The 21,425-nt window shown below is 24.9% G+C and overlaps 1 protein-coding gene across 4 annotated transcripts in view; it reads right to left on the bottom strand.

The window, feature by feature from the left end:
* Positions 1 to 19,585, bottom strand: part of LOC111627768 — a 63,501-nt gene extending 43,916 nt beyond the window's left edge. For 2 of the 4 annotated variants that reach the window (XM_023371404.1, XM_023371403.1), the window contains exons 1-3: positions 19,265 to 19,578; positions 17,998 to 18,100; positions 11,886 to 12,074 (exon numbers count right to left, since the gene is read on the bottom strand). The gene's annotated coding sequence lies outside the window, so the exon portion shown is untranslated. Of the gene's footprint in view, positions 1 to 11,885; positions 12,075 to 17,997; positions 18,101 to 19,264 lie in introns of all 4 variants that reach the window. The other 2 variants (XM_023371405.1, XM_023371406.1) reach the window with 2 other exon arrangements.
* Between the last annotated feature and the right edge of the window lie 1,840 nt (positions 19,586 to 21,425).

Below are 21,425 nucleotides of genomic sequence, written 5' to 3'. Positions count from 1 at the left end.
ATATAATTACAAATTCATCTTTGAATTTTCTTTGAAATTTTATATTATAATAAAATTTTATTGTAAGAAAATAAATTTATGAGTAGACTAGCAAATGAGCCCGGTGTTGCTCGGGCAAATGATTTGGATGATTTGGTAAATACTGTATGTTTGGAAATTAAGTTATTACTATAAAAAACAAAAAATTGCATCTAAAATAGTGTAGTAGAAGCTGTTCCTCAGGTTAAATCTTAATCCTCTCCTTCTGTGCCACAGGGGGGGGGGAGATTTTGAAAAATCCCTTCTTAGTGTGCATTTTTATGACATACCCTAATTGTGTACCAAATTTCGTCTCTTTAGGTTCAGCAGTTTGCTCTGGGCAATGATGAATCAGTCAGTCAGTCAGTCAGGACATGTAATTTTATATATATATAGATGAAACTTTATATTGATAGGGAATATTACATTTTTCTATACACTTTATTTAGTAAAGGTAAAATGGAAACGAATATGAAAATATCTGTCCAGAATGATGACTCGTGTGGAAAACTAGGAATTTTATGATTGTTAGAAGATCTGGAAATCTAAAAAAAACTCGGGAAATTCGCGGAATTTCTTTTGCCGATCGACATAAGTGCACTTAAATATAAATAATTTATATAAAATGGTAATCAAAGTTACTTCTCATAAGCTTATATATATTGCAGCACTAGTGTGACATGTCATTCTTATGTTAAAATAATATTTTCAATAAATTTTGAAAATTTATTATATTGAGTAATCGCGAACAGAAATAAAGAAAAGTTGAAATATGATTACAGAAACTTATTATTATTATTATTATCATCATCATCATAAGTTTTAAAAGTTAAAATTATTTGATTTTTATCATTTATTTTATCGTAAGTTCATTCTTTTTTAGAGAGAGAGAAAGAGAGAGTTATCGTTTATTCGAAACTCTTGGATTTAACTAGAATTTAACGACCTTCTGATAGACTAAACTTAATAAACATGTTCATTCAGAAGAGAAAATAACTTGTATATAATTTGATATTTGTATATTTTGTGTGTGTGTTAAAAAAGAAATAGAATCAAATAACCATTTATATATTATTTGGAATATTATTATTATTTATCTGAATTTGGGAGAAATGTATGAAAATCAAAAAATGCAATTTAGAAAAACTAAATGTTTTTTTATTTAGTAATTTTAACTTTAATAAAAAAAATAAAATTGTGTTGCAGAATGGAAATGCGGGTTAATTTTATGTAAATTAATCAATAAATAATAAAGAAAAAGCAGATTATTAAGTAAATCAAGAAAGTCTAAATTGTTTAAGTACAATGTGTTGAGAAAAATAAATACATTAAATTTGCTTCCAATGTAATTTTTATAACAAAATATTCTAAAACTCTACGAAACACAAGATAATAAATAAAAATGTAAAAAAAAAATTTGAAAGCGAACCCAAATTTATATCTCTACAAATAGGCTACTACTAAACACAATAACTATCTGATTTACAGTAGAAGTTCGTTAATCCGACACCTGTCGAACAAGAATGATGTCGGATTATCGAAAATGCCAGATTACTGGACGTTTTGTATTTTCGTAAGATTCCACAAGTTATTAGCAAACTGAACTTTTCAGACTGCTGTAAAAGGTACATTGTGTACTGGCGCATGCTGCTGTTTAATAAGTTTGAACATAATACAGGATGATTCCACTGTGTTAATAAGGTTGATTGAAAGAAACCAGCGAAAACATTAATTAATGAACACGTTTCTCGGATATTCAGCATACTAAGTGACCAAATTCCGCCTAAGCAATGTTGGATTATTACCGGATAATACCGGATTATCGGTTAATTTTTGGAAGGTATCGGAAATCCAGGCATTTCGGATTATTGAATATCAGATCAACGAACTTCTACTATATACAAAATATCTTCTTAAAATATTAAAATAAACAATTAAAATTACAAGAACAAGCTTATTTGTTTATATTTTGTTTAAATATCTAGTAATAACAATTTAATGTTGATATTAGGCCTATTAATTTTTAATTTATAACAAAATATAATCACAAACATTATCCTAATTTCTCTTAGAATAAAATATATATATATATTTTTACGAAATTTTAAGTTTCAATTTAAAATATTTTAGAAATATTCCAAAAATTATATGCGTTATTTTGAAATCATATTATTTCATATTCTCTATAAAAATATAAATAGCGTGAAGAAATATTAAAATAAATATTTCAATTTAATTGAGCTCTGTTTATAGAAATTTAATTAGCCATTCATTCAGATTTATGTTAGGAAACTTTAAATATAAGCAGCGTAAAATTCTTCATTGGTGTTTTTCTTAAAACGATATTTCAAATTGATTTAGTCATGTTTTTCAAATTGTGTGTGTTGGAAGCATTAAAGGCAATTCTGTTTTTATTCTATTAATAATAAAGATGTGTGTGTGTGTGTGTATAAACAGACACTATGACAGACAGACAGCATTTATAAATAGTCTGACCGAATATAATTTGAGCAATAACGACGTAAATATATTCGAAAACAGAACGTATCAAATTTTTGTTTTGCTGATGATTTTTCTGTTTCTTCCATTTGTCTGAAAGGTTGTTAATCAATCTTGAAGAATGATTATGTCTTCAAGATTAGTATTCAGTTTCTTGACAGATTATGAAATTTGCTGATTTAGTTCTTATCAAATAGACTCGATTAAATAATTTAATACAAGTATAACATTCATATTTCATATAAATTTATCAACAGTGCAATTGGTCCGATCATATAATCCATAAAAATATCATTTTGTACTTCTTGATATTCAATATTTCTTTTTTTTTTAAATATTACTTTAAAATAATATTTTTGATCAAAAGATCGAATGTCATTTTCATAACTAAAAATTCGTATGCAGTTTTAATGATTAATTCTATTATAATGGTTAATCTTTTTAATCGAGTATTATGTAGTTATCGATAGGATTAGTCAAATGTTTATAAAAAAAGTAATTAAACTTCTGAAAGAAATGTTTAGCTCGAATGGATTCTAAATCACAAACCTATACAGTGGTACCTCAGGATACGAAATTAATTCGTTCCGAAACTAAGATCGTATCATGAAAATGTCGTAAGGTGAATCATTTTTCCCCATACGATAACATGTAAAACCAAATAATTCGTTCCAACACGAAAAACACACTCAAATTAAAGCTAAGTAGTACATTTAAAAAACTACTTTAGTATAAAAAAAATAACTTTAGTAAGGAAAACACTGAAAAATGCGTTTTGTAGTTGTAAATGTATAAATAACTATAATAGAATAATAAATAATTTTAAAAAATGTAGTTTTATTTGCACTTTACCTTTGAGGATAGACAACGGTGGGGGTGTAAACTGGTGGAGGGGGAGAGANCCACAATTTTGTGAAAATATGTTTATTAAAAAAATTCAATATTTGTTTTATATAATATTTATATTATATAATAAAATCGCAATACAGAACTGCAGTACAGAATAAAAAAGTACAGAACTGTGGCTCCCATGCATTTTGCAAAACCTACATTTCGGCTCCCACTGAACTCTTGCTTGCCCACCCCTGATATATTATGTTTATTTTGTAATGGCATATAATTTTGCATTTTTAAATTTTTATGTTCCATGCAAAGAGCAATTTGAAAATGTGTTCTATCACTAGATTTATAATGTTCCATCTGCCATATTACCTGAAGAAGACTGTTATATAATGTTGAAAATGCTAGTACTCATTAATTAAATATATTTACAAGTAATGCCAATAGATAGTGTTTATATTTTTGTTTATCAATAATAACCCATTCCAAGACTCATTCCAATCTAGAAAATCCACTTTGCTCCACCACCTTTGTTTCTGATGTACTGTACAGTACATACATGTACTATACCTGATGACCATAGAAACATTGCATACCTTAAAGATCCTGCTAACTTCTATTGTAATCTGAGCTACAGATACTACAAGTATTGTTTTTAGTTTTAGACTTTATAATACATGAAACAATAATCTTTGGAAGCATTAATAGTTTTATTACTTGTTGTTTGAGCTTTGTTCTATCTTTGATAACACAACAACATATATATGGAATAAGCATATGGTTACACAGATTGTTTTCTTAGTGGTCCATTTCCATAGTTTGGCAATAGCCAGGTCCAGATTAAGGAGGTTTAACCTGTAAATTTTAAAAACATATTTTACTGAAATTTTAAATATAAGTAATTGTTAATTTCTATTTTACCATGAACAATATTATATTTTAAATACATTGATGTGTAAATCCAAAATTTTTTAATTCTCAAATAGGAGTATTACATAATGTTTTATTTCTGTAAAATACATTTGGTTTTGAAATGAAGTTTCAATTTTGTATATTTATGTAAATTCTGGTGTTTTGAATAGAACTGAATAAAATTTTGATGTTATTTTGGTAGTTTAAAAAATAACAATAATGAATTAAATTCCATATTTACTGACATATTCTATATTTTCCAATTTATTATTTACAAAACTGAAAGGTTTGGCAATACATTTCTAAGAATTTTGGTATTAAATTCTATTTGTGGAAAAACGAATATTTATAGATATGTAGATAAGAAATTACACCTCAATGCAAAATTTCCAGCACAGAAATTCAATATTCTAACGTTTACAGCCAATGAAATAGTGGCCAGATATGTTAGAATATTGAATTTTTGTGCTGGAAATTTTGCATTTAAGTATAATTTCTTATCTACATGTACAGTACAGTACCATACAGTTCCAGTTTTCTGGTACAGTTGGTGTTTATTGTTTTATTTATGGATAACTGTGGAAAGAAAATAATTACAATATGAAAACAAATTCATAAAATAAATAAGTGAAAAATAAGTAAATAAAAAATCATGTGATTCTTGAAAGTATCTCACATTACTATTGTGATTTCAGACAGAATTACTAAATAAATAAAACTAAATAATTCTAATTCTATATATCTTTTTAGATAATGTGTAAAATATTCTCAAAATAATGTTTTCAATTTCTAAATCAGTATCAATTTTTTTAACAAACACTTTATCTTAAAAAATTTACCAAATATGTGAGTTAATTAAAACAATAATTTAATTAAACTATAATTTATCATTTAAATTTATTTTATTTATTTATAATAATTAAAATCTTACTAGTTTTCAATTGTAAAATTTATTTTCATTTTAAAAATATTTTAATAAATTCTGCATTTTAGTTTTTTCTAAGAATACTCCTTACATGAAACTTTATATATATGAATGAATTGTTCAGTCTTTACTTTTTTATAGTAATAATTTTTTTATAATTACAATTTTTATAAATTTTTTTATTATTATTAATTATAAAGTATATTATTTTTAAAGACAAGTAAATATGTACAATTTTTAATCTTTGACTTATAATAATGATAAATGCAAACTGAATGAGCAAAAATTATTGTGACAATGTCTCAATGCTGGACTAAAATTTTAAATCATATTTTTAATTTATTTAATTTACAATATACCATGTATGCTTTCAATTTTAGTAGTGTCTTGCCCCTATACATCCTACTTTTCCTGATAACAACAGAATCATACTGGTTATCTATCTAACTCCATTCTGGGGAAAATTTTTGAATTTAAATCACTTGACTTCTAGTCATGACCAGAAGTCAGGTGATTAAAAGTCCTATCCTGACCAGAAGTTTGTATATAGTTAATCAAGGCCTATTGCCCCTAAGCTTTCCACATACTATCTCAACTTTCATCTATCTAATCTAAGATTAAAGAAGGACAGGCAAACAGATGGCTCCAGTGAAAATTTATAGATCTACAATTTGAAAATTACAGCCCAATGACAATAGTAATTTCTATTAATATCAATTAAAAGACAATATTTGAAAGGGAGGGAAGATTATGTGATGGGCAGGTTACATGCCAATTTCAAATTGCAAATTGAAAAATTACAACTTTAAATTCTAGGGAATTATGAGAGCAATCATTGCTTCATAGATGCAAAGTATACAGTAGGGCATGCTATGCAAAGATTTTAAAAGTTTCCTCCAAGGTATACACCATCAAAGATTATATGAAAATACAGTACATCATTATCTATAAAAATAAACAAAGCAATCTTTTCTTCTGACTTGAAATAACCAAGAGCAGTTTAAACATATTAAGGAATTGTATAATTTATAAAATTCCTGTTTTTTTTTTTTTATTATTACTATTTGTGACTGATGCATCAAATTATTTATCTTTTTGACTTAGAGTAACTTAAAGTATGAGAACTGCTGGCTTAAATTACAAAGAAATATAAATTCATTTGATCTGAATTCAACATTGAATATTTTAATATAAATTATTATTTTATTTATTAATAATATACTTGGTTATTTATCATTTTATCAAGGTATAAATATTTATCAATTTTATCACAGAATGAATTGTTAAAAAATATTTTCAATGTAAAAAACTTTTTAATGTCGACCTGTCTCTCTTAAATTAAAAATTCTTCCTTCTTAAAACTTTCCCAGATTATATACATTTACTTAAACATACATATCTAATTATTTTTAAATCACTTACATAAAATTTATTATCATCAAGTAAAATAAATATATTTAAATGTAACTATATTATATTAGTGCAAAAAATATAGACTAATCAGAATATTTAAACTCAAAAGTATTATAAAAATATAATACTTTTTAACATAAATTGATTTGCATTGTTAACAAGAACATGTAATATATTTCAAAATTCAGAAATACATAATTTGGAAATACTGACAATTATAAATTAACTAAATATTAGAAATAATTTAAGAGAGAGATATGAAGTTAAAAATTATTGTCATCTCTATAGTCTATTTCAAATAAATTGTTATCCATTGTAAATAAATTACATCATTTTACCTTGGAATTGGTTTAATTAATGTCAATTGAAAATGTGCCAAAGAGCAATTTACTTCTCTAGATATTTCCAAGTATGTTTGTTCTAATGTATATCAGAGATATTCACTACCCAAAAATGTATTTTATTTTCTTAAAAAAGTATAAATCTATTTTTTGTAATGTAAACTAATATATATTTTTCATCTAACATTTTAAAATTAATTTAAAAATAAATTTATAATCATCAGTTTATAATTACATAATGGAAGATATCAACATAAAGATGCCCTTTATTTGAAAAAATAAATAAATTTATGATGATGATTACGATTTCATGCCAATATTTACATACTTCAAAATGTCTTCTTTCAGAAACCAATTCAGAGAACCTGATTAGCATTTGATTTATATTGAATATCTAACATTCTCATGTCAAATATAATAAAGTAAAATTATTAAAATATATTAAAAGTAATATAAAAGGATAATAACTCAGTTATACAGTTGATAGTTTTCAATAATACAGTAGATCCTTGGTTAACCAAAGCTGTACACTACATTAATTAAACTGTAATTCAAAAAGAAACTTTAAAATGATAGCACATATGAATAATTTTCTGTTACCTTTTATCATTTAATGTGAGACAAACCATTCATATTAAAATTTAACTACAATAATACATATTTTTATCCTTAAAACTATTGTACATATTAGTTGTATAATGAATAATAAAACTGTTATTCTTAAATTTGATTAAATTCAATAAGATACATAAAAAAGGCTTAATTTATATGGTATAAATGGCTGGATTTATAATTTTTAATTTGAAATGACTGTGGTTGTCTGTCTCATTAAAGTTTTTCATTATCTGAGGTAACACTGATCCTCATTAACTCAGATAATCAGAGTTCTACTATATAAAAAAATAAAGATTATAAATAGATATTAGAAATGTTCAGTAAATTAACTTATTTAAAAATATAAAAATTATCTTCAGTGTTTAATCAAAATTAAAATATGATTTTATTTAACTTAATAACAATCAATTAAGAAGAATTAATGATGCTACTTTTGCAGTACAATAAAATCACTCAAGTGTAGCTTCATTTATAATAGAACAACTTAATTTTAACTTTATTTGGAATAGATTATATTATCATCATAAAAAATAGCAATATTTTAGCATCATTTATCATTTAATGATGTTAGGAAATGAAATCATCATCAGATAATGACAATTTTTGGTCTTTTAAACTAAATGAATAACACAAAGAATATAAGTGAATAAAAAAGTTTTACATATCTAAACAGTAATTAATAAGATGGCTCTATAATTCTTTTAAATAAAACTAAAACCAAATTTACATTTAAAAAAATGCAAAATAATTTTATCATCAAACTTTCCAAATAGTCAAAATATCTAATTCTTAAAAAGTTCATACAAAAATCAATTCTCAATATTATTTCAAATCTTATTGTTCATTTGCTTATTTTATTTTTATGCTAGAAAACAATCCTAAAATCAAATGCAATATAAGCTCCAACCTATTCATATGATTTTAAAATCAACAAATCAAACTATAATATAAAAAATTATATAATGTCTTTAATCATAATTACTGTTCAAGTTTAGTTAAGGAAAACTGAAAATTGATTAATTGAACTTGATTAATATGAAAATGAAGTTGAATAAAATACTCCAATTCATTAAACATTTTTACTTTATCTCAAAAGAATAGAAATGACTGTCTTTGCTCTAACTTCATAAAATAATTTAAAATATATGTATTATGTACTATACAGTACTTTATATAAAAACTTTAGCTATACATAGAAAAATATATATATATATAAAAGGTTTAAGAAATATTGTTTCTCTCTTTCATTTTTTTAATTTGTTATATATATATATATAACTTATTTTAGTTCTAAAAAAAGAAAAATTACCAAAAAAGCTTTTAAAGATACATTTTTATTGCAATACATAACAGTGATTGGAAAAAATGTATTGCTCTTGCAATAAATTGGCCAGGCTATGTCAGAAAGGCATTCTGAGCTAATGCAAACAGTTAAAACTGTCACTCTTTTAGTTGATTAGATACATTGCTTCTTTGTGACACTTCAAAATGTCACTTTGAACAGACTAAAAGAAAAAGGAACTTCATTAAATCTCATCCAAAACAAGCAAAAATAGTCTCAATAACTTCTCCCATATATATACACTTCTCATTATACACTAAAGTATAATGATTGTCAAAGAGTAAATTTCTGGAAATGATATTTGAGCTCTAAAATAAAACCAAATTCCCTCTTATTGAATGATGAGATCCATACTGACGTAGAAACTCAACACTTAATGAACAATTGAAAAAGACTAAAAGTAATCTGAACATGCAAAGAAATTGTAAGTCATTACTATTGTAAATGATTTTCTTGAATCATTGGATTAAATAATCAATACAAAATTAGCTTGTCCTCTAAGAACATCTCTTATCATTGGCTTCCAAATTAGGAGAGTACTTCCCATAAATAAAAAAATGCAATGAATGAGAAATCCATTCATAGAATAAAATATTCAAAAAGCAAATCTAACTTCAATAAATGAAGATATGGTGATTGAAATGTCATGTGATTCAACTCTGAAATTGTATTTATCACTGTTAAACATTTTTGATTTAAAAACAAAGCAAAAGCAAAAATACCCAAAACTGTGGATTGTAAAAATACATCATCAGAATACTCCCAAGAATAGTAAAATATTTAGTAATGTTTTTGATTATTTACTTATGTAAACAGATATTTTCATTTTTTGAGGTTTTAAAACACAAATATAGGAATAAATTTAGTATTTAGAATGATATGGAAAGTTAAAACTGACTTCAATCAATATCTAGACTACTTGAAACCATCCTTCTAACTATTACAACTTTATTATAATTTCTTTGAATTTCATTTGTAATATTAAAAGAACATTTTCAATGATTTTTATATTAAAAATATACTTGAAAAGTAATTTTAATTACTGATATAGTTTTGATAATTATTTTTTGATAAATAAAAAAAATGAAGATTGAAAATTTTCAATTTTCCCATTAAATTTTGTAAAAACTTATTTTTTGAAACAAGAAAAGAAGTTAGGTATCTTTGGATCATTGTTTAATGGACAACAGATCACAAAGTTCAAGAAGTACTGCTATAAAGGNCCACAATTTTGTGAAAATATGTTTATTAAAAAAATTCAATATTTGTTTTATATAATATTTATATTATATAATAAAATCGCAATACAGAACTGCAGTACAGAATAAAAAAGTACAGAACTGTGGCTCCCATGCATTTTGCAAAACCTACATTTCGGCTCCCACTGAACTCTTGCTTGCCCACCCCTGATATATTATGTTTATTTTGTAATGGCATATAATTTTGCATTTTTAAATTTTTATGTTCCATGCAAAGAGCAATTTGAAAATGTGTTCTATCACTAGATTTATAATGTTCCATCTGCCATATTACCTGAAGAAGACTGTTATATAATGTTGAAAATGCTAGTACTCATTAATTAAATATATTTACAAGTAATGCCAATAGATAGTGTTTATATTTTTGTTTATCAATAATAACCCATTCCAAGACTCATTCCAATCTAGAAAATCCACTTTGCTCCACCACCTTTGTTTCTGATGTACTGTACAGTACATACATGTACTATACCTGATGACCATAGAAACATTGCATACCTTAAAGATCCTGCTAACTTCTATTGTAATCTGAGCTACAGATACTACAAGTATTGTTTTTAGTTTTAGACTTTATAATACATGAAACAATAATCTTTGGAAGCATTAATAGTTTTATTACTTGTTGTTTGAGCTTTGTTCTATCTTTGATAACACAACAACATATATATGGAATAAGCATATGGTTACACAGATTGTTTTCTTAGTGGTCCATTTCCATAGTTTGGCAATAGCCAGGTCCAGATTAAGGAGGTTTAACCTGTAAATTTTAAAAACATATTTTACTGAAATTTTAAATATAAGTAATTGTTAATTTCTATTTTACCATGAACAATATTATATTTTAAATACATTGATGTGTAAATCCAAAATTTTTTAATTCTCAAATAGGAGTATTACATAATGTTTTATTTCTGTAAAATACATTTGGTTTTGAAATGAAGTTTCAATTTTGTATATTTATGTAAATTCTGGTGTTTTGAATAGAACTGAATAAAATTTTGATGTTATTTTGGTAGTTTAAAAAATAACAATAATGAATTAAATTCCATATTTACTGACATATTCTATATTTTCCAATTTATTATTTACAAAACTGAAAGGTTTGGCAATACATTTCTAAGAATTTTGGTATTAAATTCTATTTGTGGAAAAACGAATATTTATAGATATGTAGATAAGAAATTACACCTCAATGCAAAATTTCCAGCACAGAAATTCAATATTCTAACGTTTACAGCCAATGAAATAGTGGCCAGATATGTTAGAATATTGAATTTTTGTGCTGGAAATTTTGCATTTAAGTATAATTTCTTATCTACATGTACAGTACAGTACCATACAGTTCCAGTTTTCTGGTACAGTTGGTGTTTATTGTTTTATTTATGGATAACTGTGGAAAGAAAATAATTACAATATGAAAACAAATTCATAAAATAAATAAGTGAAAAATAAGTAAATAAAAAATCATGTGATTCTTGAAAGTATCTCACATTACTATTGTGATTTCAGACAGAATTACTAAATAAATAAAACTAAATAATTCTAATTCTATATATCTTTTTAGATAATGTGTAAAATATTCTCAAAATAATGTTTTCAATTTCTAAATCAGTATCAATTTTTTTAACAAACACTTTATCTTAAAAAATTTACCAAATATGTGAGTTAATTAAAACAATAATTTAATTAACTTAAATAACTAAAAATATAATAATATTTACCATTGATAAAAATTCATTAAGATATTTACTTCTCTTCTGCCAGAATGAAGTTCATAAAGACAAGTGAAAATTCTTCTTCAGTTGTTTGAACAATCAAGCAAACCTCCATGATCTGACGTCAAAACATTGTCAATGTTGTACAAAGCCAACAATAAAATGTAAAATACTAAAATCTGACCTTTAGTGTAACTGAAAAATAGAAATTCAAAATACTATATTTAATATCATATTTCATTATTTCAGTATTCTTTCTAACTTTCATATTTTCACTAAATTAAAATAAATATTTTAAATCAATCATAGTCTAGATTACATAAGAGAAAAATAACATTAAAAATTTTATAAAGATGCATGTAACTTAAAATTGAAGTAAATTATAAATCACAATTTGTCTTTAATTTCATTTCTTTTAGATGGCAATATAGACTGAACCTCTTTAATCTGGCATTCTATGGTCTGGCAATTTTTGGATCTGCCACCAATAGTCTGTAGATCTATTACGTCTGTTTACTTAATTCAAAGGAAATTAATTATGGAAAAGCCAAGTACTAAAAGAAAGATTGGTTGAAGATCACTAATCATTAAGAATATAATTTTCTTTATATTTTTAGCAATTATTTCTGTTATTTTTGTTAACCATTGCCATTGTATATTACCACCGTGGGCAAATGTGGCTCTTTTGGAGTTACATGCGGCTCTTGCCAAAAGTGTTAATTTCTGCTTTTTATTATTATTTTTACAATTTTATTTCCATAATTTTGTGAAAATATGTTTATTAAAAAAATTCANTGTACTACTAGAGCTATTTTTGCATCATAATAAATATCTTCTATCATTACTTTTGTTATCCATTTTTCACTCAAAAATTATTGTTATAACATTAGTAGTAGTGGTTTGACACATACTGATCACAAATCTTAATTTTATATTAAACTTATTTTAATTAATTATTATATTTCATTTAATTATTAAGTTGTGCTAATTTGTAATAATATTTTAAAATAAAAATTTGTCGAGTAAATTAAAACATAACAATTTGAAATAATATTTTAACAATAAGGCAAAGTTTAATATATTCTGTTTAATTATCAAATTTATTAACACTAACCCTTCAAACATTTTTGAGAGTTGAAATTTAATCTATATTAAAATATCAATTAAATATATACAAAGAAAACTGTTTATTAAAATTTATTTTAATACTTACCACTTGAGAATTTTTGGGAAGCTGGAATTAAATTTTTTAAAATATATCAATTGGATATAGATGTATATGAAAAATATACTTACAATTCATCTTATTGAATGTTGAGGTTTGCTAATTGTTGAAACTTCTTGATTCTGATGAAAAAATTACTCCTTATTTATACTTAAATTCAAAGATATTGAGGAGGTGTGGTTGAGAATTATTAATATATATCTGCTAAAGTTGTAATACTTGATTTTTATTAACTAAAATATTTTGGAAGAATAATATTATCACTATAGTTAGTAAATATCAATGATTATCCATTGCTTTTATATATGAATTTAATAAGTATTTACATTGGGATTTTATTGCTAACAAATACTAAATGAACAATTTATTGTAGCCTATACACATAAATTAAATATGCAATCAATTAGTGAATATCCAAAGTTAAATGAATCAATAATGACATTGTTGGAAAATTATTTCAAAACATCAGAAGTTATCATTTGTAAATAGTCTCAATGTTTAACAACATAAAGATGCCCTTTATTTGAAAAAATAAATAAATTTATGATGATGATTACGATTTCATGCCAATATTTACATACTTCAAAATGTCTTCTTTCAGAAACCAATTCAGAGAACCTGATTAGCATTTGATTTATATTGAATATCTAACATTCTCATGTCAAATATAATAAAGTAAAATTATTAAAATATATTAAAAGTAATATAAAAGGATAATAACTCAGTTATACAGTTGATAGTTTTCAATAATACAGTAGATCCTTGGTTAACCAAAGCTGTACACTACATTAATTAAACTGTAATTCAAAAAGAAACTTTAAAATGATAGCACATATGAATAATTTTCTGTTACCTTTTATCATTTAATGTGAGACAAACCATTCATATTAAAATTTAACTACAATAATACATATTTTTATCCTTAAAACTATTGTACATATTAGTTGTATAATGAATAATAAAACTGTTATTCTTAAATTTGATTAAATTCAATAAGATACATAAAAAAGGCTTAATTTATATGGTATAAATGGCTGGATTTATAATTTTTAATTTGAAATGACTGTGGTTGTCTGTCTCATTAAAGTTTTTCATTATCTGAGGTAACACTGATCCTCATTAACTCAGATAATCAGGGTTCTACTATATAAAAAAATAAAGATTATAAATAGATATTAGAAATGTTCAGTAAATTAACTTATTTAAAAATATAAAAATTATCTTCAGTGTTTAATCAAAATTAAAATATGATTTTATTTAACTTAATAACAATCAATTAAGAAGAATTAATGATGCTACTTTTGCAGTACAATAAAATCACTCAAGTGTAGCTTCATTTATAATAGAACAACTTAATTTTAACTTTATTTGGAATAGATTATATTATCATCATAAAAAATAGCAATATTTTAGCATCATTTATCATTTAATGATGTTAGGAAATGAAATCATCATCAGATAATGACAATTTTTGGTCTTTTAAACTAAATGAATAACACAAAGAATATAAGTGAATAAAAAAGTTTTACATATCTAAACAGTAATTAATAAGATGGCTCTATAATTCTTTTAAATAAAACTAAAACCAAATTTACATTTAAAAAAATGCAAAATAATTTTATCATCAAACTTTCCAAATAGTCAAAATATCTAATTCTTAAAAAGTTCATACAAAAATCAATTCTCAATATTATTTCAAATCTTATTGTTCATTTGCTTATTTTATTTTTATGCTAGAAAACAATCCTAAAATCAAATGCAATATAAGCTCCAACCTATTCATATGATTTTAAAATCAACAAATCAAACTATAATATAAAAAATTATATAATGTCTTTAATCATAATTACTGTTCAAGTTTAGTTAAGGAAAACTGAAAATTGATTAATTGAACTTGATTAATATGAAAATGAAGTTGAATAAAATACTCCAATTCATTAAACATTTTTACTTTATCTCAAAAGAATAGAAATGACTGTCTTTGCTCTAACTTCATAAAATAATTTAAAATATATGTATTATGTACTATACAGTACTTTATATAAAAACTTTAGCTATACATAGAAAAATATATATATATATAAAAGGTTTAAGAAATATTGTTTCTCTCTTTCATTTTTTTAATTTGTTATATATATATATATAACTTATTTTAGTTCTAAAAAAAGAAAAATTACCAAAAAAGCTTTTAAAGATACATTTTTATTGCAATACATAACAGTGATTGGAAAAAATGTATTGCTCTTGCAATAAATTGGCCAGGCTATGTCAGAAAGGCATTCTGAGCTAATGCAAACAGTTAAAACTGTCACTCTTTTAGTTGATTAGATACATTGCTTCTTTGTGACACTTCAAAATGTCACTTTGAACAGACTAAAAGAAAAAGGAACTTCATTAAATCTCATCCAAAACAAGCAAAAATAGTCTCAATAACTTCTCCCATATATATACACTTCTCATTATACACTAAAGTATAATGATTGTCAAAGAGTAAATTTCTGGAAATGATATTTGAGCTCTAAAATAAAACCAAATTCCCTCTTATTGAATGATGAGATCCATACTGACGTAGAAACTCAACACTTAATGAACAATTGAAAAAGACTAAAAGTAATCTGAACATGCAAAGAAATTGTAAGTCATTACTATTGTAAATGATTTTCTTGAATCATTGGATTAAATAATCAATACAAAATTAGCTTGTCCTCTAAGAACATCTCTTATCATTGGCTTCCAAATTAGGAGAGTACTTCCCATAAATAAAAAAATGCAATGAATGAGAAATCCATTCATAGAATAAAATATTCAAAAAGCAAATCTAACTTCAATAAATGAAGATATGGTGATTGAAATGTCATGTGATTCAACTCTGAAATTGTATTTATCACTGTTAAACATTTTTGATTTAAAAACAAAGCAAAAGCAAAAATACCCAAAACTGTGGATTGTAAAAATACATCATCAGAATACTCCCAAGAATAGTAAAATATTTAGTAATGTTTTTGATTATTTACTTATGTAAACAGATATTTTCATTTTTTGAGGTTTTAAAACACAAATATAGGAATAAATTTAGTATTTAGAATGATATGGAAAGTTAAAACTGACTTCAATCAATATCTAGACTACTTGAAACCATCCTTCTAACTATTACAACTTTATTATAATTTCTTTGAATTTCATTTGTAATATTAAAAGAACATTTTCAATGATTTTTATATTAAAAATATACTTGAAAAGTAATTTTAATTACTGATATAGTTTTGATAATTATTTTTTGATAAATAAAAAAAATGAAGATTGAAAATTTTCAATTTTCCCATTAAATTTTGTAAAAACTTATTTTTTGAAACAAGAAAAGAAGTTAGGTATCTTTGGATCATTGTTTAATGGACAACAGATCACAAAGTTCAAGAAGTACTGCTATAAAGGTTATATTTATTTATAGAAATGATAAAAAGTTTAAATATTTAATATAACAAGTCAATGATTTTTACACTTGTTCTATAAATATAAAAACAATTTTTTATTTCATAAATCTGATTTTTTCAAACTGTAAAAAGTATAAAATTGATAAAAACTACGAGAAAAACTTTTTTTAAATTAGATTTTGAATCCATTATATACTTATAATGATTATCCAAAAATAGATGTGGAATGTTGTTATTCTATCCCAATAGTTACTGGTCAGAAAATTATATTTTTCAATAATGTGTAATATATAACATCCTTAAGAAAAGTTACCAGTAAAAATTCATGAAGATAATCTAAGTAAATTTTAAAAAGTTTTGTAAATAAACAATTTTGAACATAATTTTTTCAATGCTGCTTAAAAATCAATATAATTTTTCCTCTATATTTCACATGTGAATATATTATTTATAAAATTGGTTACTTACTTCAATGCATTTGTTTAAATTACTTATTATTATTATTAGTAACATTTATTATTTAAAATTAAAATAACAATTTTTGTTACAATTTATTCATACCAGATGAAAAATACTGTCTACAGAAATATTTCATCTAAAATAAGCAATTTATATAAAGTCAATAATGCTGGTTTAAATATTATTGATAACAATGATTATATAATATTTTATTTTTAAAAATTTACGGCTTTCATATTATTTATTTACATACCGAGCACAAAAAGTTAAGTTACTTATAGTAAATTCTTACAGAACATGTAGCAACAGATAAATGCGCAATGATTTTAAAACCTGGTAATTAAAGTAATAAAACATGATTGTGATTTACATAATAATTCAGCTTGTCAGGCAATTTCATACTAAAAATTTCAGAAAATAAACACACTGAAATGTACTCAAATCTCAAATTTTTAAAGAATTACAAAAACATAAAATTAACTATTTAAAAACTTACTTTTTAATAATAAAATTCTGTTATAAAATTTAAAAAAGCCCACACAAAAATTTGTAAAAAATAAACTTCTGAAATTTCATAGTTTAAGTTTAAAATAAATTTTTCTGAAAAACAAAAATAATCAATATTTGCATATATTTATACTCTGAAGTATTTATATTTACCATAACTCTGAATAAGTCAAAAAAACCAAATAAATTAGATTATAACTTTTGGAGAGTAAAGAAATATATAATTAACACTAAATTTAGATACTTTTGAGTTACAAAATTCACTGATGTATTTGTAATGAGAAAATATTTCATAATGTTAACATAAATAAACACAATACATTATTCTATTATGTTGATATTAAGTTATCTGAATACTATTTTATTTTGACTTAACATTGAAAATAAATTTGTATATAAATACCAAGATTTATATTATAGAATTTTGAATAATATTGATAAAATTTGGAAATTTTTATTCAAAATTTGCAAAATTTTGATTTAAATTTTTACTCACCAGATAAACTTATTGAATATTTCTCATAGACCATCATTGATAAATCACATCATCCGAATCAGTTTAAATCTTATTCCTACTGTTTTTGTACATTCACGGAATTCTATATTTATTGAAAAATCGAATGTATATTTTTAATTTACAGTTAAAAATTTAATTACCATTTAAAAGTTTTTCAAATTATAATAAATGGTTTTTAAAAGTTTTATCAGACTAAAAAAAAAATATGCAATGCACTATTAGAACCATTGTTTACAATTGAAATTTCTTAAGTATTTCATAAAAATAAATAAATAAAGTATTTTATGAATTATTTTTTTATTACAAAACATTTTCCCACTTATTTAAATTATAAACACATAGTCCTTTTAAATAGTACATTAACACATTCATATACAAAAGTACAATATATATTAAACTATAGCAATTTAAGTACTATCTATTCTTCGTATTAACATACTTAAATTTACGTTAAGATACACAAAATAATTTACATATTGAAATTAAATTACTCATATTTTATCAATATATATCAAATCGTGTTTTTAAATGGCTTAACAAAGATTTGTAGAAATGAATAAACTCTCACTATTAGTTTAAAAAATGAATAAGTAAGTGCAACAAGATTAACCTGATCAATGAAATACTGGCTGTGTTCAGCAGACTCAACAGTAGTAACCAAGCAAATCGGGAGCCGTTACGTAGCAACCCAGATCTGCCGAACCACGAGCGATGTCACATCGCAACAAAGTCTCTTCGGTCAGTTTCGGGTAGCGATAAGTAGCGTAAACGAAAGACGCTACCAAATGCGACATCAAAACAACAAACATTCCGAAAGAGTCTACCGTAGAGGACGTTCAGCAGAAAAATACTCAATGGCTCCAGAAGTGTAGAGTCTGCCGAACGCAGCCATTATTAAACTGTAGCAGTGATTTTAAGAAAATATATTAGAATTTAGTTAGAAAACTGCATTAAATAGTTCTTTAAGAGAAAAATAATCATATTTTTAATATATAATTGTTGGAATATATGAGAAATTTTTTGTAAAAAAATAATTATAAAAATCAGTTTCCATAGGGATAATATTTAAAAGCAGATGCTTATTTTTCTCAATAAATTTAAACTGAAAAAAAAACAAATAAAAAAAAAGCAAAATTTCAACATTTGTATGTAACTGACAAATTAAATTTTCTTACAAATTGTGTCAATAATTAAAATTCTGCTATCAGATTCAATTTTAATATATTTAATATAATTTTTAACTTACAAATAATCCAATTGGCTGATTTAAGTATATTTAACTTTCAAATATCCAATCGTATACTACATTACACGATTTCGTTTCTGTTCCACACACACAGGCCAATAATATATAATGTTATCATATGTGATATTTATGTCTTTAAGTAGGACATTCTTTACTTTTTCCTAGACGTATTTGAGGTAGTTGATTTGATTAATCACTGAAACTGTTTTTAAAATTAAACTTACATCAAATAAACTCCAAATAGTAACAAAGTAATAAACAGGCCATAGAATCATCGCAGTTGTCAACTTGTCTTCACATCTTACAATTCCTGTTTCGTGACGTCGGCAAATATAGCCCAAAAATAATTTTAAAAAATAATATGAAAAAGAACGTAAAAATTAATATATTTTTATCAACTAATTAAACTTTACATTAATAATATAAATTTTAAAATATTTAACTCATAAATTAAAAAAAAAATTATTTAAATGGTTTCATATTTTCAACAGAAATTATATAATTTATAATGCAAAATGTTGTGTATTTTAAATTCCATTGGTAATCTAATCTTAGCGGCCGTTTAAGTATTATATCAGCAAAAATTTTCGCTGTTTTATCCCTCTTTCCCCTGCATCACAGTCATCAGATGGCGCGGCCGGATGGCCGAGCGGTCAAGCTGGCAGCCCACCGCTCTGGGGGACCCGGACTCGAATCCGGACAGCTCGAAAAATCCCAAGGAATTTTTTTGGTGGTGATCCGTCCAGATATGTCGACCCCCGTCCCTCGCCACCCGGCCGCTCCATTGTGGACCTGGCCGAACCCATAATGGGCTAGCTATAACAGGCCTTCTTAATGCCCACAGGGCGGAAAGAGCAAAAAATAAATAAAATCGTCAGAAATCAAGATATCTTCTTCCCTTAAGAATGTCATCAGGCCAGAAGTTAAAATCATTCGCATATACACGGAAATTATATATCTATTTATAACATTGCTTTTATTCATTGTGGCAACCACAAGCTGAAAATCACAACCGTCGTTTTTGTAGATGGATTTACACATTAGAAAATAATAAATTATTGTGGAAATAAACGCCGGAATATGAAGGACACCTGATATATATGTAATTTAAAAGGAATGCTATAATAATATATTGCAGTCATCCTCCACAAATTTTGCAATGACTAGGGAGAAAAATAAATGATGGATGCAATCTTACGTCAGAAAAGATTTTACCCTCCCTCCCTTCCTCATCGTCAGTAATCTTCAGAACAAACGAACCTTCTCTTTCCCATAAATTAGAAACATAATACTTCAATGGTTCCTTAACTTTTTTTCGTAATGACACCGCGTTGTACTTTGCATCTTTGTCTTTCCCCTAGTCCAGAGAAATCTTAGGGTCCCAAAGTGATTCCAAACCCTATAAAATTAACGTTAATTTTACTAATAAATAAAATCTTGAACACTACTTTTTTCTTAATAACTAACTGAGGTACTCGGCATCCCTCGGAAAATGATATACGTAAAGGTATCGTATAGAAATACAGAGTTAAAAATGTATATATCTATTATGTATTGGTAACACTATTGCCTCGGGGATTTGGGGGTGTAAAAATGGCTTACAAAGGCTTTCATTTATACGTAGGACACTGACCAGACAGAGGCCGTCACCCGTGATCCTACGTATATAATAAACCCGTGATCCTACGTATAATACGTAGGATACGTCACCCGTATCCTACGTATGATTTTTTACCGTAGTCTTTGTTGCACTTTTTTTTAAGTGCAACAAAGACTACGGTAAAAAATCATAGACTTGGTTCTATTCGTAGTGGTTAAGACATAATGCCGAAAATAATATACTGTATATTTATAATATAATAGATCCAATCAAAAACAATTTTACATCGAAAATAATTCTAATGACTCACTAATAATCTGATATAGGTGAAATGGCAATGGTAATACGTTTAGAACTACATACATTTTGCTGAAATAATAGGCTGGCCAGCTTTCACCGATGTCTACTTTCACTCGCTAAAGACCGCAACATTAGCCTACTGTATTCGAATTTCATGATTCATTTGACATTCACCACCCTCTGAGCAGGGCCGGATCATCGCATAGACAAATGAGACAAATGTCTAGGGCCCGGTTTTTAGAAGGGCCCGATCAAATTGTC

This window comes from Centruroides sculpturatus, unplaced genomic scaffold (genome assembly GCF_000671375.1).
Source record: "Centruroides sculpturatus isolate CEXI.00-Female unplaced genomic scaffold, Cexi_2.0 scaffold387, whole genome shotgun sequence".
Lineage (NCBI taxonomy): Eukaryota > Metazoa > Arthropoda > Arachnida > Scorpiones > Buthidae > Centruroides > Centruroides sculpturatus.
Note: the sequence above shows the minus strand (reverse complement) of the source record. Positions and strands in the feature narration are given on the sequence as shown.